This window comes from Trichoplusia ni, chromosome 2 (assembly GCF_003590095.1).
Source record: "Trichoplusia ni isolate ovarian cell line Hi5 chromosome 2, tn1, whole genome shotgun sequence".
Lineage (NCBI taxonomy): Eukaryota > Metazoa > Arthropoda > Insecta > Lepidoptera > Noctuidae > Trichoplusia > Trichoplusia ni.
In genome coordinates this window covers 5015641-5029300 of record NC_039479.1, presented here as the reverse complement: position 1 = coordinate 5029300, position 13660 = coordinate 5015641, and the positions used below count along the sequence as shown (strand labels likewise).

The following is a 13660-nucleotide window of genomic DNA, read 5'->3' as shown; positions in this document are numbered from 1 at the left end:
CTCTTACGTACCATTTTCAAATTTCAGAGTTCTATAAAAAGCCTTATTTTAACATTTACATGAATTACTTAATAAAAGCCAATTTGATTTATCTATAATACCTCTATAACTAACAAGTAGGTAAGAGAAAGTGAACTTTATAAATCCGTTATAATAATTGCTTGCCAATGAACTGCCGATTCTCAGCATTTAATTTAACAAGTACTTAGATTATATTTTTTACACTTTATACAATAATGAAATATTTTTTTAACTTGCTCACATTTTTATTTGCATTTGACAATATATTTAAGAAAATGTTAACGAAAAAGAATGTTAAAATGTTCGTCATAATTTTTAACATGGAACGGTATACTATGTACTTTTATTGAAAATAATTTTAACATTTGTAAATTACATTAAAAAGTGCTAGCTGAGCAATTATAATTTATATGAACTATATCTATAGGGACTCACCATTTTTATTTCCGTCGATCTAGACGCCAATTAATGATCAGCAATGTTTTTCCTTGGCCATTTAATTAAAGGTGTACAAATTCCACATTTAACTCTATTTATTTGTTCAAAAACGACCACTAAATTATTAAAATGCACTTTAAAAAACAATTGACGTAGATATTTTAAAATATTTAGATAAAATAGTTAACGACTGTCTCTTCCTAATTTAAACTTATTTTATTTTATTAGCCGAGCGCGTGTCTCGAATTTAAAATTCATAATACATAATTATAATTTCGAAAATCGAAATTATTTTTCATAATTGTTTTAAAATGTAACCTGCCAGTTCGTTTTTTCCACTTGAAGTTTTATTATGAAAGATTTTAGTAGACGAACATTACCTAAATACCCTTTGGTATTTCCCTTTACACTACCTTACTAGGTAAACATTTTTTTTATAGTAGAAACTACTACGAAACTATAATTTTTCTCTGTCGATAAGTTGTGTGATGCAATACTATTAAAATAGACATAGTTCTAACAATTTAATGCCGTATTTGGTCATTAAAGTTTTCAAAATATCTTAAAACTTTAAAGCTTTTGATTACATTTTAATTAGTAGATATACGTATTCGTAGATATTGTTAGTGACGTGTTTCCCGATTTCTCATAATATTTTTTAATACCTAAGTGTGAATTAAAAGTTAGGTACAATTGTAACAAAAACATTATTCCTTTGAGGTTTTATCATCATCAATGTCGGACAAAAACCCTCGGTATTGGCAGTCCGAACGTGATGCACTCACATGACGAGATCGGGTCACGTCGTGACCGCGCTAACAATGTTGCCAGCCAACAAAACCCCAATTTAATATGGAAATTGGACAGCGTAATAAAAATACAGTATTTACTCCCTTCATAGTACTTTAACGGTCCATTGTGTAAATATTTAAACAAATCTGTAAGGCTCATTGAACAATCCAATCAACTAACACATTTAGGTTGAAAAGTCCGACAAAACGCGTCTTTTGTCGCGTCCAAATTGCTTCCTCTATTAAACTATGTCATATCAATGTTCCTAGTAACATCCTCAATATAATGTTGTTTTTAATAGCAGTATAACAGATGTTGACAAGTCGGATTAAGCCCGTCACTTTAAGTATTACTTTAATAGCTGGCTTGGCGTTAATATGGACAGTAAGCTGTGTATCGATAGTGTTTTGTCACTTTTATCGATTGTTTTTTTTTATCGATACTAGTTGTGAGTTTTTGAGCGATTTCACATCTCAATATTGACACCTGTATGGCTGTGAACTTTTTTGTTCGTTTATATTTCTTTTAAATAGAAGTATGGTTCAGTATGGTGAGGTCTGAATTACCTATCATTATTAATCGCATCTCGTATTGTGTATTTTGCGAACAGGTTTTGAAGTTAGTTAAGGATATTTGAATCTAAGAAAACCTCTAAAAATCTATACTTAGTATATTATTTAGCGTATTTGTTTATAAAATTACAGAATGAAAAACGAGAGTACACTTTCATAAAATACATTCTGTACCTAATTAAAAACCCATTTGAAACCTTTAAAAATACATAAAATGGAAATCGATCGTAAAACAAATAGTATCAGCTGGTTCATGTTGTTCTTGGTACATTTTATATTACGCAATCAACGGCGACTTATCGTGAAAATAATTAAATAATTGAATGCATCTGTAGAGGAATGTCACTAGTACTTCCGATAGGGTTGTCAAACAAAGTATCCTTATACTAGTATCTTTTGTTGGTCCAGCTAAATGCGCAGCAAGATTGTATCTACATTCAACCTTCTATTTAAATTTAAGGCTTCTGTGGGTCTCTATACCCGGATAAATATTAGAATTGAACAATTACTAAGTTCTGAACAAGACCTCTGAATTTTGGACCTGTTTCAACGGGCACGGTTTTTAAAAGTACCTGGTCTCTTTCCATGTATTTATCCAATGAATGAATAGAGTTACTATTGACAAATTGTAAATTACCTTTTTAAAAGAAACGATTCGTTCAAAAAGTAATGGTTTCCCTTGTAATTTCTCGCTCTAACTAAACAAAAATCAATACAACATGCATCTATAGTGACATGTGTTTATTTCCAAATAATTTGTTGCCAGCCCTAAGTATAGGTTAATGACGATGACGACCAGGCCTCAGCATCACTCCGCTATCGTATCTGAACGTAAATAAATTTAATTTTACAGTGCGTCGTCGGTTAATCGACTGACAGGGTTACGGCCAACGAGCGAGTGTTGCTATAGAGCTGTTAACACGATGTTAAAAAAAGTAATACTAGTCTTTAAGCAAGTAAACCCTGACTGGGCAAAGGTCTTATTGAGGATATTTTTTTTGAACATCATTTACTATTTGTAATCGTGATAATAATAATATCTTGTGAAACTTCATGATATCAAATTTTTCGTAACATGCTTTCATGAAATAACTGAAAGTTAACAAACATTTTATACAACGTTAATAATCTATCTACTAACTGTTAACATTTCAAACATGCAAAGCTCCTAATAAAATTTTATTTATATGTGAACATAATGAATAAATATTATAAATAAATAAGTATCGCATACGGTATCAACCGCTCTATATAAATCCTCTACAAGTCATTACGTGTTACGTCATCAAAATATTTAGCGCCTGGCGCAGTGCATTACCGACTAATCGATTCTCTCGCTATATTCGCACGGTCATGAGAAAATACTCACGCGTGCTAACACAAATCAAACAATATCTTATAAATATTGTATTGTATGTTCATTAAATAAACTACGATTATTATATTTTTTCCAAACTTATTACTTTATAGTATAATAAGAGAGAGAGTAAAAATAGTTATGCTCTAGATTTATCAAGTCACAATCAGAAATCTAAATCAAAAAGGTTTATTGCAAATAGGCTGCTTATGAAAGCACTTTTGAAACGTTATAGTAATCGTAATGACTCTAGTTGCGCAGTTCCAAAATGTTTTTCCGATAGAGAAGAACAAAAAAATAATAATTAATGCAGTATAATCTCATACGTTATTATTTCTGTAGGTATGCAAAAACAGTGAAGTATCTACAGATGTGTGTGTACAAACAACTTTCCGTCGACCACAAGCGTATATCTGAAATTCTTAATAATATAACATTGTCTAGGGGGACAGTAACTCAATACTCGGCGATGTAGCGAGCTGGCCGACGTCACAAGTTCAGGCCGTGCCATTAGCAGAGCGGTGTCGGGTTCTCTTCCTGCCTAGCTGCGCCTGCGCCGCCGCGCCGACCGGCCCGTCTAGCCGCACAACGCATAAATCGGGCTACGTAGAAAAAATCCGTACGGTAATTATTATTCTGCGGTATGATTATAATTTCACGTGGGAATCGAAGTTTTGATGTACTCTCATTAGGAAGTTTATCTCGTAATTAGATGTGATTCGGATGACACGTGTCTTTAAGGCAAGTTATTGATACATTTAAGAGGAAGTTTGAATTACTTCATTTGGAAAAAACATACTATGACACATAATGTTATAAATATTATGTGGTATACTAATGATAGAATGAGTAGGATAAACCTCGAAAAACGATTTCATAGAAATACTTCAAAAAAATTTCATGTAGGTACGTCGCGAGATGTGTCTACATTATTACGAAATATTTAATAAATAATAAAAAAAACTCAGAAAAAGAAGAAAACCAGTTTTATCAGCGTGTTACTTAACGATAAAGTTTTTGCTGATAACCAATAAATAATTACCTTCATAATTACATATTATACTCACATGAATTACGTAAAATGCATCATAAAATGTTGCGTGTATACCTACAGTAAAGTACGGCTAGCAAAAATATGGAAATACAATAATGTTTCTATTTTCGAACCAGAACTGTAAAGGCGAGATGGCGTATAGTTTGCCGTCTCGCTTCTACAATAGCAAGCGTGTTCTAACAAAAAATACAAGCATTGTTTTTTTTTATTAAAATCTGCTTAATCAGATTAGTTAATTAGTTATCAGAACTTAGGAAAGGAATCGAATAATTTGTCTATTAAAAATTTGCTTGTTTTTCGTTGCTAACGGTACTTCATCCCAACGAATACAGGATGTCGTATTAAGGTCTTGGGTGCCATTTTAAGCCGGATGGGCGACATATTAATATATTAATAATAGCTGTAAAAAATCTCATGTTCCCTTCACACTATCACGCTATGAAGTATTTACAAACTAGTTTGTTTTAACCAAGCTGTCTTATACCTTGTTCATAATTAAAAAAAACTTTTCTAAGACCAAAATCTAGATATTTAAACACTTAGAAAAGTGCTTTTCACTTCAATTACGATTTTTTGGTTGGCCTCTGCAATTATCCTAGAATTGCGAAAGCTCATTTAAAAAAAAAACTTAAGTGACATCAAAAATGAACAGTCACCATAATACCATAGAATTGTCAAGAAAAAGGGGAGATTTATGCCCAGCAGTGGGAGACCAAGGCTGTGTATGTTGATGATGATATTGATAAAACTCCATAGCTAATTAACACGCAAATAACAGCTGTTTTAACAATAATTATTCAATACCGGTTGCCTAGTTATTTAAATACGATTCCAGTGTCAGTATAACAGTTGATTAAAATCAGAAATAGTTGCGGGCGCCGTAACGAAAACCTTGTTTAACCAATGATAGATAAAATCGGCGAATACGAAAGTAACATGTCTAGAGGATGTTACTTTAATGTATTAAGAGGCACGTCATAGCCGCCGGCAGATTATCTAACATCAATTACAGGTGGGGCAAACTGAATCGAACAGGCCCATGACTTAGTGACGCTAAATATTATCGGCATATATTAAATGGGATGAAAATAACTATTAAATCTCGGAGATAAGTTAAGATTTATTGTGAAGGAAATAGTACTGAAACTCTAAAAATAGTGAATATTTTAACTAGTAAAGTGTTTAATATCATATTCGCCGAAATATTTTTTTGTAAATAGAATAAAACGTCAAATTGATATTTTTAAATATCGAAGCAAAGGTTTTAACTTATAACTCAGGCAAATATAAGCAAAACCTCTTTGAGCGAAATTAAAAGTAATAATAATACTCAGGAAGGAACCACCGCATTTTTTTATCAAAGCAAATATAATGAACTTCGTAAGTCACAATATCTTAACCGCCAGTACTAACAATATTTCAAGCACGAAAAAAAAACTAAATCACAAATCGTCCCTTATTTGTTACACAGCAAGTGTATTTAATACAAACCCTACAAAACCTAGAACCCAGTCTCATCCAAGACCACGTTCATTCATATACATAGAGCACGGACTAACTGTGCCTTTATCGGCGGATTCATCTCAACGAGTAGTTCACAAGTCTGCGATCTGCCTGCTGGCTATGCAAATTCCTGGCCACCGACCACTGTATTGGACTTGTGATCATAATCTTTATTGCCATGTTAGTACTCCATGTTGTATTAACTATTGTCCAAATAATTTAGTTAGAATTTGTATATTGTTGCCCTGTTCGATGTTATTTGACTCCCGGGAATGATTCGCTCTTTGTAGGTTTCAGGACAAATATTGTCCTGTTGTTATGGTGTTGACTTGTTGAGGGCTCTCTTTTTCCAGTTGTGTCAAAAGTCGATGTTAATCTCTATGCTGTCTTTAAAGGGTTTCGTATTCTTACAAGAATCTCTTTAAGTTTTATTATTCGAGGTTTTGTTATTTAAGGGATGAGTTTTAATAATAATTCAAACTTGCTAGAGGAGAAACATACGTAGGACTTCTTGAAAGAGATTATGGAGTTTCTTGCCGGTTCTTATCCATAAGACCGACACTTTGGAACCGCGCAACTAGAGTCATCGTTGTAAAGTTTTGAAAGTGCCTGGAAAAGGGCCTACTAGAAATAAAATCTAGATTTTGATTTTGAGTTCGCTTCTATGTGTTCCCGTTAGCAGTAAAATTTTCTCTAGCACTCTCGTTAAAATGATTGAGTTAGCAATATCAGATCTAAGTTTATCACGAGTTAAATAATTTCTAAGTCTGTATTTAAGCAATTAACCGTATCTCAGCAATTGAGATAATCTGCGCAATTTGTCCTGCGCCCACGATTTACTTGTAACTGTTTATTTAGTGTTGCTTTAATCACGTTATATTGCGAAAATTAATGTTGGGGCTACCACGACCTGTCAAAGAAAATGATTGAAGTTGTTAAAGAGGGACGAAGTTCTACGCCATCTAGAGCGACGTCTTTCTTCCACATCTACAGTAATACTACCTACTTTATAACAATTATTAGATATAATATTCAACAGCTATCACACAACGACATCTAGTTTGAAACTAAGCAAAGCTTGTATAATGAGCACTAGACAACTGTTAAACATACTTATATATTTCTAAAAACAAACATAATAAACATAAATGAAATCCAGACACAGAATAAACAATCGTGCTCATCACAAAAAACTGAGTGGGAATCGAACCCAGGACCTCCGGTATAGTAGTCAGGGCCACTAACCACTAGACCAGCAAGCCAGAAGGAAGTCTTCGAGAAGCGATTTCAAAGTTTGAAGGCTGTTATAAAATCGCTCCGTCTATTACAGTGGCGTATGTGTTAGGCTGAATAACCTGTTATCGTGCACGTGGTAAGCATCATAGTGCAAACAGAGCGCCGCGCTGTGCCGCCCGATCCGGTGCCGACACGATTCGTATAGGGTCGCCACTCGCTATAATATGACTTATGACTAAATAGCTAGTTTTGGTCAGAATATATTTTGTTTGTTTGCGGCAATCGTCGTTTTGATGTTTATGAAATATGCAGAAGATAAAAATATATTTAAAAAAAAGTAAAATATCGTGATATCGCAACAAAAACAGTTTATAAAGCCGACGAAAACTATATTATCACCTAAAGAAGTATACACAGTTCATAAAATGAAATTAAATGCAATCATTAACTCTGCAAGTGATAATATATCTTTATCATCACTTTTACAAGTATTTTTTGAGTTTGCGGGAGTCGGCATTTCCTATCTGACTACTCTGAGAAGAAATATCGAAACAAACTAAAAAGTTTATTGTGTTCCATGTCACTTACAATAGGGATGATTAAATTTTTTTTGCAGTGTCCGTCTTGTAGTTTTTTGGTATAATTTTGAATTTGTCCCGCAAACATATATTGACCAAATTACAGCCAATGAAACTTACGCGTAACGTCACGATTGAGTATAAATTTTACCATATCGTTACGTCACAAGCCCATTCTCCTAAAATTTAAAGCAGTTAATCTTTGTCAATTCTAGTTTTTCTGAAAAAGGAAAAAATACGTATCTCATACTTTTCAATTATCTAACTGTGGGACGAATGAGACTTTTTCTTTTTATACCCAGTCATCATCCCTATTAACCCGCATTATACACATATTTAACATTTTCCAAGAACCTATTGACCAACCAACCAACCGATCAACCTATTGCCGGAAGAAAACAAATTAACAAAAAAAAATAGCTCGATAGCAACCCTAGCAACATCTGCCGTCCTCACCCCACGTCCAGTACAGACGCGGTAAACTAACGTGACGGCGACACTTGTGCAAATTCACGATTCGTATCCGAAGGTGATGACATATGAACTCCTTTGTATACTACAAGACAATCAAGTTAATTACAGACCCTAACGGGATCCTAATGGAATGTTATTTAAATTAACATTAATTTACCTACGATTGAAATTGACAGCTCCGTAGTACTATTGAGTATTGTAATGTCTGTCATGTGTGATGTGTTTATTATGATGGCAGATTTAATTTTAATACTTAATCAAAGTAAAAAAAAGTTGACATAGCGGTTTAGTGCGAAATTCCCACAAATTAAAAAAATGAGTTTTTAAATTCACCTCAAAAAACCGTAAAAAAAGAATTACTGTAGAAATAACCAATAAAAAATTTATAGTCTAAATAAATCTTTATAAACAAGGAAGAAATCATTTGTAATTGAAAATAAATCGGTAGGGATCTAATAGATATTTAATATTAAACATCTAACGGTAAGAAGATTGATAGAACGACACGAGTTAACGATGAAATTGCAATAAAGGGCTGTTATATTCACATTTGCAATGTAACGTAAATGTCCAGTACCGCACAGTAAATTACTGAACCGCAAATCATAAAACGAACTCGAATAACAAAATTGCACTCACCTAGTCTTTATCACCTGTTAATATAATTATTAATTTCCACACTTAATACTCAAAATCCTTTTAACACAATAGTTTAATTAAAACGGTACTTGCAAACCAACTGACAGATGACAATTAAGGAAAAAAAAATGTCCAAAAAGTTAGTAATTCAAATTAAAAAAAAAATCTTGATGACGCAGTGCGCATGCGTCCCAACTGACACCGACACTGGCTTTCGACTGTTTGGGAAAGGGCTTCACAGCATCTCAGATATTAAGAGTGGAAAGTAAAAATGATGCGAGTAAAAGTTTAATTACAGTGTAAAACTGCAGTTAAACGCCATAAGAAATAACTGGCGTAGCTTTGACAAGTGGATCTATTGTATAATCACTTGATAGAGTTGAGATCACAAAACAAAAAAAGAACTAACATTTTTGATAGATTTTTGTTACTTAAGGCAATTTCAATAAAGCATACGCTTAAAAACCGAAGCATTCAAAACTATTATGTATAAGTGACTAACCCTTAAGAGGTCTAAACTCTACATCATCACACTTAAACCCTCACTAACTAAATCATACATAATAGAACTACAAAAAATAATGCTAACATCAAAGAGGATAATAACACAGTTCCGTGAGAATTTCAACAAGTCGAGAAAACACGAATAAAAATTAATTCAATAACATCGTAATAGCAAATCGTTATATCTAAGCAATCTAAAGTGATTTATTACGGGCAATTTAAAAAGGAGGTGGGGTTTCTCGTCAAAAGTCGCTTTAGGTTCCCCCGGGACCGTAAGACAGCATTTACTCATTCGACACGGCACATCCTCGACGTGCTCGCTATGAACTAGCTTAAATATCCGCACTAAGGAATTGCTCACGTACTGTGAATGGATATCAAGTCTATTAAGTCTGCACTACTATTAATTTGATTTCTTTTTTAGAAGTACGATGAGTTTTAAAAGGAGTGCTTTAAGTGGGATGGAGAAAGGCAAATTTAAGAAGAAACGGGACCCCATCAAATTAATGAGCAACGGCAACAACAATGCATCGTTGGCAAAAATTTCAACAGTCTAGCTGTCATGTTGTCATGCTGTTCCTGCCAAACCACCTGGTGACAGACGATAGGGCAAACGGAAAAATGTGTCTCAGAGGGGAACTCTAAAAAAATCTAGGACCTTCCAAAACTTAGGTTTCGATAGAGATTTGTTCGTCAATGATGATTAGATAAATTATTATAGACAATTTAATACTCAGCCAAATATATACGATTTACAAACCCTAACACCCTGTGTCATCCTGCCTCTATCACTGTTCGAGAAATGCAGACACAAATAAATACTTAAAAACGTCACAAAGACACTTGTCATTTGTAAATACGACTATTCATTGAAACCATATTAAAACATCTAAGCACGGAAACAAAGGCATTGACAATATACTATACAAACGTTAAACATGAAAACAACAAACAACTGACCACTTATATTGAAACTCTCCTAAAGAACAACTATCTATTACTTTTAAAAAGAAAAAGACCGTACGCACGCAACCGTTCAAATTACGAACGCAACATAACATGTGGGTCACGAAAAACAATTACTTGGTACCTATCTTCCTACATTTGTAGTCCTAGAACGACTAGGGATAATTGACCAACTACATAGTCTGAAACATCAGTGATGGCAACTATCGACAAGGTTTCAAAGAAATAAGGTTATATGCGAAAAACTTAACAATGTTTAAAAATCGGTAAACAGTTCGAAAGAGGTTAGGGTTAAGTTTAGGCCTCCTTAAATTTCTATACAACTGCAACCTAAGAAAATCCACATAAAGAAATAAAATGTATATACTGCGATTGCAATACAATACCTAGTTAAACCTATCCCATTCATTCCAAGCATCCATTACAAAGCTAGAAGAACTCTTGTAGTATTTAATTACATCACTTATATAATGGTCTTTGTGAAGAGATTATTTATGTATTATTCTGCACTAACTACGGCCGTACTGTCCGTACTCAGTCTTGGATTTATCGATAAATCCGCGGTCCTATCCGGACGAGACCACACATTGTGGCGGGGGCCATTACCTCAGCCCACCCCTACACCGCCACGGTTCTATAATCTCTATTGCTTTCTTATTAAGATATTAACTACTGGTCGCAAACGCTATATTAATGGCTGAGCCACGCACACCAATCGACTGGACGTTACTCACTTTATAATTATGATTTGAAATCAATGTATCTTCTGGTTCATTTGCAAGAAATTCATGATCAGTGTCTTTATTATTTACGCATGGATTTGGATTCAAACTATTAAATAGCAACGGTGCATCGCTTGCATCTGGATATAATTTTCCGCCTTATATTTAACAGATTAAACTATGTATAAATTTTTAAGTTATTATTTCCAATAATGTCGCTCTGGCCATTTAGAAATTAGTCATAAATTCTCAAGATGGACGACAAACAACAAATTAAAAATGTATACGCAACGTAATGGATTCCCGATATGATGCACTTTCGATCCACTTTAGTTACATCCAATAATTCATGTGGATTCCATAGTTCATGATTATCTGGTGATGATGTAACGTTACTTTGATTCTCTGAGAACATTTTAATGTGGTTTCAAGTAAAGATGAACTGAGGATGTTTCTGCTATAAATCGGGTATGAAACTGTTTTTGTTCTGACGCAATTCCAGTCTTAGAATATTTGTTAAAATTTGGTATCGCGTAATAATTTTTGCTCTTCTCAAAATTAACTTAAACTATCGATAATTATCGAATACTTTAAGTTTTCCTTTAATAAAACCGTGTGTAAAAGTATAAAAACGGTAACATTAGGCATTCTGGACAGCACAATGTGGAAAAAGGGACTTTACAGGGAATAACAAATTGTTATCAATATCAGATAAACTATATAAACTGTTATAAAAAAGCCATAACTATCACTAAACTCATCAACCATCATTCTCAAAATAATTGCAGAATTCATTTAATCAGAGTCGATTAAATGAGGGCTTTTAGGAAATTTCGTCATTCATTCTGTATGTCATACCCAATTAGCAGCAATATTTGGACAAATACCAAATGAAGAGCCATCACAAAGAACTAGCTGCGTAATAAACCGTCGCTCGGGCAGGCGCTTGCATCGCCGGCCAGTTACCAGCAATAAATCTTATGATAATAATCGAAGCAGTCCACAAGCTTGCCGCGTATCCTCTATCGATTTATAATAATTAACAATCATGGGAATGACGTGAGGCGTGCAATACACGCGTTTACCGTGGAAGATATATGGGATTTATGGATATTTAAATGTTTGAGGAAATCCAGTGTTTAGCATGCCTCATTGGAGAGGAAGTCAGTTATGTTCGGTTTGGAGTTGCATAGAATGGTTAATTCTAATGTCTTCAATTGTGTTTTTCATGAAACGATGAGTTATCATTTTGCTTTAAAAGATATTTTCAAAGAGCTCTCTAATATTTGAGTTGCAAGGACGGGAATGTGGCGGGAGAGCCCCAAATACTGTACTGAAATACCCTTTTAACCTCTTGTGTATGTTGAATTCAATGATAACGAATAAAAAGCCAATATTAAAAAAAAAAAGAATTGTCGTTTTTTTTCTACATCGATTTTATCGAAAAATCACAGATGTAACAGGCCGCAAGCTCTCATCATCACTTACCTATATTAATCGGTCAAATGTATATAAATATATAAAATATATAAATATATAAGTATATATATATATATAAACACTTTAAATGAGTACCACTGTAAACGGGTACTTGTGGAAAGCTTTAATTGTTGTAGCTGTACTATACGTTACTTACATAAATTACAAACTTTACGAGAAGATTACCAAGTTCTCTGCACTCTACTATGTTCTTTTTCTCCTCCTTAAAATCTTAAATATATTGGTATGTATGGTACTTTAATATTATTTTCCAAAAAGCTTCATTTCTAACATTATCATCAGTCTGGTTTTGTATTCAATCTCCTCGGAGTTTTGTCCTTTACATCCATCCTATATCCGCTCTCGTTCGTATCGTTTGCCCATCTTAACTTGGTCTACGAACAAATCGAACCAAAATTGTGGGCTGTATTTGCATCAGTGGCTTTGAAAGTTTAAGGAGCATCATCACACAAACTTTCTTAAAGCAAAACCCCAAGAGCGTTGCACGTTTCAATGACAAGTACCTGACATAATATGAGCTTCAGCTCAAAGCTTACGAAATTTGTATAATCTCGTATTATGAATAAACTAATACCATTCATCAAACTTAAATTCACTTTTTCCCATAAAGCCCATACTCAAAAAATGGACCCAAATTGTGGTCCACAGATTTTTGGAGCACACGGATATCTTAAAAATTCAAGAACCTAAACACGAACGTTCTGAAAGTAAAACCGCAAGGGACCAGTACGTCTGAATCAATAATTAATCGGCCATATTATTACTCAAAGCTTATGAAATTTGTTAAATAATGAATTATGAATAAATCAATGTGACTTATAAAAACCTAAAATAAAAAACAAGCAAAGGTAATTGTGGATAAATTTAGGCTTTATAGAGAACTCTTAGAAAAGGAAGGAAAGGACCCAAATAATAATTGTGCTCCATACATTTTTGAAGCACAAACCTATTTTTCTGTAGTCTGTTTTAGATCCCACTGCTGGCCCTTTCTCTCCCTTTTCTCTATCTTTTGGGATTTCCACGTATTTGGCTAAGCATAAATCTAATGGTTTAAAAATTAAAGGACTTTAATACGAATGATTTCAAAGTTAAACCGCAAGGGAAGTATAGCAGCACATCTGAATCAATAATTAATCGGCCATAATGTTACAGCTCAATCGTGTACGATCGGTTTATAATCACGCGGTACATGGAGGTAATGACCGCCGTTACTCTTGCTAGTTTGTCTGGAGCTAGCAGATCTGTTTAATGACGTAACTGTGCATACTAAGCTATTATTCCGCACTGGATTTGCCCCCAGATCT

General features: G+C 33.6%; 1 protein-coding gene across 1 annotated transcript in view; it reads right to left on the bottom strand.

Moving 5' to 3' along the window:
• The window catches only part of LOC113504619 (thrombospondin type-1 domain-containing protein 4-like), a 33016-nt gene extending 23731 nt beyond the window's left edge, over window positions 1-9285 (bottom strand). The window contains exon 1 of the mRNA XM_026887027.1: window positions 8665-9285. The gene's annotated coding sequence lies outside the window, so the exon portion shown is untranslated. The remainder of the gene's footprint in view (window positions 1-8664) is intronic.
• Window positions 9286-13660: the final 4375 nt, after the last annotated feature.